The following is a 9,973-nucleotide window of genomic DNA, read 5'->3' as shown; positions in this document are numbered from 1 at the left end:
GTATATAGCCAAGCCATTCCGTGCAACCTAATAGTCTGACCTGCCTCTATACGGTTGGCAGTTCAATTTTTTTTGTATTTTGATATTAAAACCCCTAAAACTTTGAATGGACTGTTCCAAATTAAAAGATGGATATAAATCCATTTCACAAATTCAGCAGGTATAATTTGTTCTGTGGTCAAATACAGCTGAGAAGCGGATATATAGATTATAATTTTCGTCTTATATTGTTATTGTTGTAGTTATCTATAGTCATTATATGAGTAAATAGTCGTTATAGTCCTTTGATTTCAGGAATTATGTTCGTTATAACAGCCATCGTTCTTTTCTATTTGAACGGAAAAATAAAAGTATTAGTAAACTGGCATTAATATAAAATTGCGCTTGTTTAAAGCAACATTTTACATAATTAATATTTAGATATGAAAAGAAAATAATAATGTTATTTATCTTATATGTGTTACTTGGTATATCAAGTTAGGAGCACAATGAATAATGTTCGTTATCTTTATATAATTTATAAGCTCGTGATCAAAAAGTACACCACTGTCATCATTTAAGAAGTATTCTTAACTGTACGTTCACTTTAATATGAACACTGCAAGCATAAAAATATATATTTATATACCTTTTCACTAAAATCAAGACAAAGTTCTAAATATTATACTAATAACATCATCATAACAAATATTGATGATCTCACCACAAGAGTATTTTTCAGTACTCCCAAAAATTCGCACATTGTGTGATAATTGCTTTTTACCCGTTTTATAGATACAGATACATGTATGTGGGACAAGGTAAGATGTCATGCAACAATTTGTCCATGCAATCATATAAGGTCAAAATGTCGTTTAGAATGAAGACTAGCATGATCAGAGCCTGGATTACCGTCAGAAAATATGTCAAAATGTCTTTTAGAAATAAAACCAGCATTATCAGAAACTGGATAACCGTCAAAAAAGATGTCAAAATGTATTTTAGATATAAATGCAGCATTATCAGAAACTGGTTAAGTGTCAGAAAATATGTTTTTTGTCGACTTATACCAATGTAATTTTTAAATTTGATTTCAAATTCACTGAGAAAATCTTTAGAATGTACATACATAAAAACTGTTTTCGAACATGTTTAGTTGAATTTATTACTGAAAAGACGCGTGTGATTCATACAATGCAACCATTCCAAACGTAGATTGCAATGAAATTATATATTCGGCTTCGAATGAGAAGTTTCTTTTTCTTACCATTACATATAAAACATGTAATCACAATTACTTCCAAAAAGTTTAAATTTCGGTATAAGTTTGCTTATAAATACACATAAATTTTAAACATAACTTATCAATAACACTGGTTTTGTTAACTAAAGCATTTCATATGTAGACCTGGAAAATGAAAGTTCGAATCAAAGCATGTTTTTGTTTGTTTGTTTTGTTTTGTTTAAACAACGTGCCAAATCTTATTCAGAAGGTAAATGAGGCTGACTAACATTTATGACAGGTAACCAGATACATTTTTTCTACTTTAACAACTATTTCACATTCGCTCGACTTCATTTCATCTTACTGAAATCTATTCCGGTTGCTTTTTTCTTCCCAAGTTTGTGTCCCTTTTCACCAACCCTGAAAGTAAAAGAATGTGTTAATCAGTAACTGTTTTCTGTAAGTATTTCAATATGTTCAATTCACATGCGAATTGATTAACACAATTAATAAGCACCGTGAAAAAATACCCCAATTTCGAAACAGTTAAATACTAGTATTGGTTTGATATCATTGATTTTATACAGGTCACTTTGTTACGAGCCAGGCGTAACGAGAAAGAAAAGCCAGCAACAAACTTGTAACAATAACAAATTTATTACAGAAAAATTATTAAAGAAAAATAAAATAACAAATAACTTTACAAATACCTGAAGTCCAAATAAAAATTACAAATGTCTAGTCTGATCCTGGAATGATCCTTTTTCAATAGCACAGTTAAATCCAAGTTAAATCCAAGAACACTTTAGAATAAATACCCACAATAAAATCCACAAGAATAATTAATAATCCAAGCTCCAATAAATCACTTAATTTCCAAGTTAAATAATACTCCAAATATATTGATGACTTAAAAGATCACTGATGACTAAAAAAAGTAAAGGTAATGAAAAATGTCAATTTATATATATTAACTAAGAAAATTCCAGAAAGGTCTATTATGTTCTCAAGTAATCATAATCTAGCAACTTCAACAATAAAGAACATTCCAGAAGTTTCTATCTAAATATAATGCATGAGTTTTCTACAACAGGTAAGAACGTTCTAGTACATACATGTAGTTTATGTTCTAAAAATAGAACAATGATAATATTGGAAATACCAACTGGTCATATATAAATTATATACATGTAATAAGTTGCATACATAACACTTCCCCTCTTCAAGAAAAAGAAATATGAATGAAATGAATATTTCTTTTACATAAATCCAAACAATGTAACTTACAAATAATATAGGAGAAATGTTAAACAATTTTATACATTCATTCATATATATGTGTATTACAAACAATAGCAAACAACAACAAAAAAAAATTCAATCATATCATATACATGTTTAATTTAAAATACTGCAAATAACAGTTTTAGACACGTGAAAGTGCATCAGGGATCAAATTATCTTTCCCTTTAATGTGTCTAATGTCAAGACTATATTCTTGCAAAAATAAGCTCCACCTCAACAACCTTTGATTTTTGTTTTTAAGTTTATGCAAGAAAGTGAGGGGATTGTGATCACTAAAGACAACAACAGGCAACTTTGAAGAAGTTAGATAAACTTCAAAATGCTGAATAGCAAGCATAAGAGCAAGGCACTCTTTCTCTATAGTAGAGTAATTTTTCTGATGTTCATTAAACTTTTTAGAAAAGTAACAAACAGGATGGTCAACACCATTGTTGTCTTCTTGGATCAATACACTTCCAGCACCTATGTCACTAGCATCTACAGCTAACTTAAAGTTTTTATTAAAATCTGGTGCCAAGAGAACTGGTGCACTCTTAAGTATGGCTTTAAGGCTGTCAAATGCCATTTGACACTTGTCATTCCAAATGAATTTGTTTCTTTTCTTTAACAAATTTGTCAATGGTTCTGCAATAACCGAAAAATTATTACAAAATTTACGATAATACCCTGCCATACCAAGAAATCGCATCAGTTGTCTTTTACAAGTAGGCACAGGAAATTCAGAGATAGCTTTGACCTTAGCTTCTATTGGTTTTACTTTACCCTGTCCCACTACATGTCCTAAAAATGTTAAAATTGCATGACAAAATTCACTTTTTGCAAGATTAACTGTCAATTTAGCATCACTAAGTCGGTCGAAGAATGCTCTTATAGTTGTGAGATGTTCCTCCCATTCATCAGAGTAGATGATTGCGTCATCAATGTATGCGTCACATCCGTGTAGACCAGATATTACCATGTTTATAAGTCTCTGAAAAGTTGCTGGTGAGTTTTTCATACCAAAGGGCATGACTTTATATTGATATAAGCCGTCTGGTGTTACAAAGGCTGATATTTCTTTAGCTCTATCAGTAAGTGGAACTTGCCAGAATCCTTTTAGAAGATCAAACTTTGTTACATACTTTGCTTTTCCAATTTTGTCAATACAGTCATCAATTCTTGGTATAGGAAATGAATCAGTTTTTGTTACAGAGTTCACTTTACGATAATCTGTACACATTCTATATGTTCCATTTGATTTCGGTACAAGAATACATGGAGAGCTGTAACTGCTTTGACTTGGTTCAATAAAGTCATTATCCAATAAATACTGAACTTCTTGTCTTAGGTACTTTTGTTTTATAGGATTCGTTCTATATGGATGTTGTTTTATTGGTTCAGAGTTTTCAAGAATGACGTCATGATGTATTTTATCAGTCCGTGTGGGAATATCGGGAAATAAATGTTCATATTCATAAATAAGCTGTTTCAGTTCATCTCGTTTTGACGGTTCTAAGTGATCAAGTTTTTCATCCAGATTTTTCAGAATATCAGAGTTTTCAAGCTTTGCTGAACCAGGATCAGACTTTTCAAAATTTTCACACCTATTAGATTCAATTGAACATTGATTTTGTGGAACAGAGTTTACAAAAGATATAGGTTTACTAATTTTGCTATCTCTATCAAAATATTCTTTTAACATATTTATGTGACACATTTGTTTTTGCTTTCGCCTCCCAGGAGTATTAATAATATAATTAAGGTCACTGACTTTCTTCTCAATAGTATAAGGACCAAAGTATCTTGCCTGTAATGGTTTTCCAGGTATAGGTAAAAGAGCAAGTACTCTATCACCAGGGTTAAAACTTCTTTCCTGAGCATTCTCATCATACCTTGATTTCATTTTACTTTGTGTTGATTTTAAATTAAGCCTAGCTAACTTACATGCATTAGTCAACCTATTTCGAAAATCTGATACATACTGAAGCAAATTTAAAGATATGTCATCTTCAGACAGGAATTTCTCTTTAAGAAGTTTTAAGGGTCCTCGGACAGTGTGACCAAATACTAATTCAAAAGGGCTGAAGCCAAGAGATTCCTGAACAGATTCTCTTACAGCAAATAACAATAAATGGATGCCTTCATCCCAGTCTTTTTCAGTGTCAAAACAATATGACCTAATCATATTTTTCAGAGTCTGGTGAAATCTTTCTAATGCACCTTGACTTTCAGGGTGATAGGCTGAAGACCTATATTGAGTAATTCCTAACTCGTGCATGACCTGCTGGAAAATACCAGACATAAAGTTTGACCCTTGATCAGACTGTACTGACTTAGGTAAACCAACAAATGTGAAAAACTTCACAAGAGCCTTGACAATAGTTTTGGCTTTAATATTCCTTAAAGGAATAGCTTCAGGGAAGCGCGTAGAAGCACACATAATAGTTAATAAGTACTGAGAACCTGATTTAGTTTTTGGTAATGGACCTACACAGTCAATAATAACTCTACTAAAAGGTTCATCAAATGCAGGAATAGGCTGTAAATGAGCTTTAGGTATTGTCTGGTTAGGTTTTCCAACCATCTGACAAGTATGACAAGATTTACAGTACCTAGATACATCTGCTTTAAGGCCAGGCCAATAAAAATGACTGAGAATTTTATGGTAGGTTTTATTTACACCTAAATGACCTGCCATGGGTGTTTCATGAGCCAAGCTTAATATTTCCTGGCGATATGATTTAGGGACCACAATTTGGTGATTAACTGTCCACTCCTCTTCAGCAGGGACATCGGGCGGTCGCCATTTTCTCATTAAAATCCCATTCTTTTCATAATAACAAACAGGGACTTGTAAAGCTTCATCTTCACTAAAAGCCTTTTGATAAAGGACTGAAATCTCAGGATCATTTTGTTGTTCCTGGATAAGCTGTGACCTTGACAGCGTATCATGACCTTGATCTTTAGATCTTGGTGTAGAAAAATCAGATATTGAAAAATCTGTCTGAGTTTCAGGCAGAGTAGGAGTGTGAGAAAAATTTATTTCATTATCAAAAGACTGACCTATAAAAGTATCAGCTAAGTCAATATCTGAACAAAAATTGTCTTCTTGAATGGCCTTCTTAGCCATAGCTCGAGTAACTGCACATGAAGGGTAAAGGTCAGGAATTTCCTGCTCAATGGGATCAGGTATCTGATCCACACAAGGAGTGTCAGTTACAAGTGGATTAACCACTACCTTATCTCCAGCTAAGTCATTACCTAGCAATAAATGAACACCTTTAAAGGGTAAGAAAGATCTTATACCTACAGCCACTGGCCCAGTTACCAAATCTGAGGACAAATAAATATTATGGAGAGGGACATTAGAAAAACCACACTCTACACCCTGAATAAGGACACTAGATCCAGAAGAAGTCTTCTCAGAAAAAGGCAGTGTATCTGCTAAAATAAGAGATTGAGAAGCTCCTGTGTCTCTTAAAATTGTAATAGGAGTAGGTGGGCAAGTATCACCGATAAGTGACACGGAACCTTCCGAAAGGAATGGTTCATAAATCTCCATTATAGAATCAGACTTGGGTTCTTTGACCTTCAAAATTGCATTGTTATCAATACAAGACTGAGGTTCAGACCTTGAAGTGGTAAGACCTGTGGGTTTGGCCTCATCACGTTGTTGTTGCCTCCTTTTTAAGGTAAAGCAATCAGAAATAAGATGTCCAGTTTTCTTGCAATAATTGCATGTAGGACGAGATAAGGGATTATGACCTTTATGTTCATCAGATGACTTTGGTTTGGGAGTATTTGACTGACTAGATGAGCCAGATAAATTACCAGAACTGAACTTGGAATTAAAATGTGAGGGTGTGGACTTCCCTTTATTTAAAAATGAGACTTTGTGGGTTAAAGAATAATCATCAGCTAGACGGGCAGCTTCTTCCAAAGTTTCAACCTGTTTTTCATCTAAGAAAGATTTAACATCAGAGTGAATACAACGTTTAAACTCTTCAACTAACATGAGCTGTCTGAGCTTTTCATGATTTTTATTTATTTTCTTAGATAGACACCACCGATCAAAAAGTTGTTCTTTTTCTCTTGCAAATTCAACATGGGTTTGACCAATTTCTTTCTTAGAATTTCTGAATTTTTGCCTGTAGGCCTCTGGTACTAACTCATAACCTTTCAGAATTAATTCTTTTACATTTACCAATTAAAATATGAAAAACAAGATCAACAAGGAAAGGCGGCGTTCAATGAACGCAACCCCCATATGACCCAGCAACAAGAACCAAAGACGCTCTGTAAAAGTAATGTCCAGTGCTCTCTTGGCCATTTAGAATTTTCAGCAACCTTTTCAAAATGAAGAAAATACTTATCAACTTCTTTTTATTGGAAAGGTGGAACAAGCCTAATATTTTTAGTGACATCAAATTTTGAATTAATTCTATGTTCAAACTGATTTGCTCTCTCTTTGATTTCTAATTCTCTCATTCTTAACTGAAATTCTCTCTCTTCTCTTTCTTTTTCTAATTTTCTCTCTTCCCTTTCTTTTTCAAACTGCCTTTCCCTTTCTTTTTCTTCCCTTTCTTTTTCTAACAGTAACTGCCTTTCTTCCCTTTCTTTTTCTAACTGTCTTTCTTCCCTTTCTTTTTCTAATTGCATTTTTTCTAGTTCAAATTTAAATTGAAGTTCAAGCTCTTTTATCTTAATTTCAGAAATTTCAGAGTGTTTTTCAACAATGTGAGAAAGTGCATCTTCTCCAAAAATATCTTCATCCACAAAATAATGAATCAGAAGATTTTTAATTTCTTGTTTACGCATTGAAGATTTAATTTCTGATAAATTATACTTTTTTGCAAGATCGAGCAAATCAGTTTTCTTAGCCAAATCTAATACCTCCTGGGAAGGTTCAGCTACAAACTTTTCTAAATTAAAGGACATGACTGCTTGTTGCTGGTTTTAAACTCAGAAAGTGATGTGTTTCAAAAATTTCAAAATTGAAAGGCACACTTAATAGAACAACTATGATATCAACTCAAATGAGTAAATACGGTAATAATAAAATGTAAAGTAAACGGTAATAATTTCCAATATTGTAGCCAAAATAAATATTCAATCCCGGACGAGCCCCCAATTTCTGTTACGAGCCAGGCGTAACGAGAAAGAAAAGCCAGCAACAAACTTGTAACAATAACAAATTTATTACAGAAAAATTATTAAAGAAAAATAAAATAACAAATTATCTTTACAAATACCTGAAGTCCAAATAAAAATTACAAATGTCTAGTCTGATCCTGGAATGATCCTTTTTCAATAGCACAGTTAAATCCAAGTTAAATCCAAGAACACTTTAGAATAAATTCCCACAATAAAATCCACAAGAATAATTAATAATCCAAGCTCCAATAAATCACTTAATTTCCAAGTTAAATAATACTCCAAATATATTGATGACTTAAAAGATCACTGATGACTAAAAAAAGTAAAGGTAATGAAAAATGTCAATTTATATATATTAACTAAGAAAATTCCAGAAAGGTCTATTATGTTCTCAAGTAATCATAATCTAGCAACTTCAACAATAAAGAACATTCCAGAAGTTTCTATCTAAATATAATGCATGAGTTTTCTACAACAGGTAAGAACGTTCTAGTACATACATGTAGTTTATGTTCTAAAAATAGAACAATGATAATATTGGAAATACCAACTGGTCATATATAAATTATATACATGTAATAAGTTGCATACATAACAACTTGAAGACCCTCTGAGTGGAAGAAGAAAAAAATTAATGCCTCATTCACACGTGCGTAGAACCACTGACTTCCCGTAAACTAAACGTTATTAAAGATATCTTAATTTTCATTTTAATTTGCTTTCATTCAATTAATTGTTGTCTCAGATACTTTACTACGATATTAAAAAGCTTCAAGAAAACAAGAATGCAAACGTTAAATAAAAAATATTTTATGAATGTTATTTAGCGTTTGCATTCTTGTAGTAAAGAATCTTAGAATACAATAAATTGAATTAAAGCAGACCAGGGTGAAAATGAAGATATCTTTACTCCGATGTTACAAGAAGCATAGTATATGTATTATAATACCTTTAATTTGACATTTCAACTTGTAAATAAGCGTGTTTTTTTTATAAATCATTTCTTTGAAACTGGTGCATTGTGGAATTGATATTATGGAATAGTTTAAAACACTCACTATCGACTTTAAATGGACTCTCGTTTAACATATTGGCATTTATCTTCTTGTATTCGGTCTTTTCGTTCGGCAAATCGTTAACTGCAATAAAATTTATCGTTTTTGTTATGATTAAGCTATAATTTTACCAGTCGCGTACGCTTCAGAACTGTGATAATAAGTAAAGATGATCAAAGACTAGGATTTCTGATTTTATTTTATTTATTTATTTTTATACGTGCGTACATAGCTACATATACACGTATGTAAGCATAAATGCAGGCTCAATGAAGAGAAACAAATAATTTTGTTTATCTTCACATTTTGTTCTGTTTTTAATCCTTCAGATATTATTATTGTGTCCTACCTGTTATTATCACATCGCATTTTCATTTTGTTAATTCAAATGTTATCACAACCAAACAGGTTTTGTTTTATATGTATTTCGATACCGAGAAAATTATTACAAAATTTAAACAAAATTTGTTCTTTAAGTTTTGAAGTTTCACTACTTTCTTATTGCTCAAAATATAAATTATTCATGACTTAATTTTTTTTTTACGAGATATAAATTATTAATAAAACTTACTTGCATAAGTGACTGTTTCCTGCACAGCCAAACATAAAATCAGAACGCATATGAAGTAATAACCTTTCATTTTGATACAAATGTTGTAACTGTCTAATTTGCAGTCAAAGAAATATGAAAATTGCAATCGAATAAATACCATATATATCTATGTATCTATAAAGGTATGCCGAACCATCCGTAAAATGTAATGTAGGGTGAATATATTTAAAGTAATAATCTGATTTATGATAACAAGAAGTGTGCAATTTAATGTTTAATGATTAATAATGTAAGGAAAATGTCGTATGTGCAACATATCACATTCTCATCTTTTTACGCCGCTTTTTAACACAGTTTATAGTCATATCCCGGCGGTTTTCCCGGATAACCTACCACTAGTTATATACCAAATTCTCCGCATGTGACAGACTATTAATCCCAGATAATTTCTGAATCATTGTTAAAAGACAAATGCCCATTAGACTCAATGTCCGAGATAAATTTTCATATAGAAATTTCGCCGCGTCCGAGGATTGAACCAGCGTCCCTTGCATTGCAAATCGGATGGCTAAGATTGCGGACTTGGCATTCATAAAAAGTTTTCATTATTAAAACAAGCTGAATTTTTCTATATTACCGGATGTTCCCGAAAAGCTTAAGCATGGATGCAGGGTGTCTCATTTAAAGTTTAAATTTCTTCAGGTTAAACATGTTGCAATG

The 9,973-nt window shown here is 31.8% G+C and overlaps 1 long non-coding RNA gene across 1 annotated transcript; it reads right to left on the bottom strand.

Moving 5' to 3' along the window:
* Positions 1 to 1,565: 1,565 nt before the first annotated feature.
* LOC132723808 (uncharacterized) lies at positions 1,566 to 8,789 on the bottom strand. The gene is made up of 2 exons (XR_009624793.1): positions 8,704 to 8,789; positions 1,566 to 1,624 (listed from the first exon to the last, which is right to left on the bottom strand). It is a non-coding gene; the product is annotated as an uncharacterized LOC132723808 (long non-coding RNA).
* Between the last annotated feature and the right edge of the window lie 1,184 nt (positions 8,790 to 9,973).

The sequence above is a fragment of the Ruditapes philippinarum genome, unplaced genomic scaffold (assembly GCF_026571515.1).
Source record: "Ruditapes philippinarum isolate M1 unplaced genomic scaffold, ASM2657151v2 ctg3161_1_1_1_1, whole genome shotgun sequence".
Classification (NCBI taxonomy): Eukaryota; Metazoa; Mollusca; class Bivalvia; order Venerida; family Veneridae; genus Ruditapes; species Ruditapes philippinarum.
The sequence above is the reverse complement of the archived record's forward strand: the minus strand, read 5'-3'. Positions and strand labels throughout refer to the sequence as shown.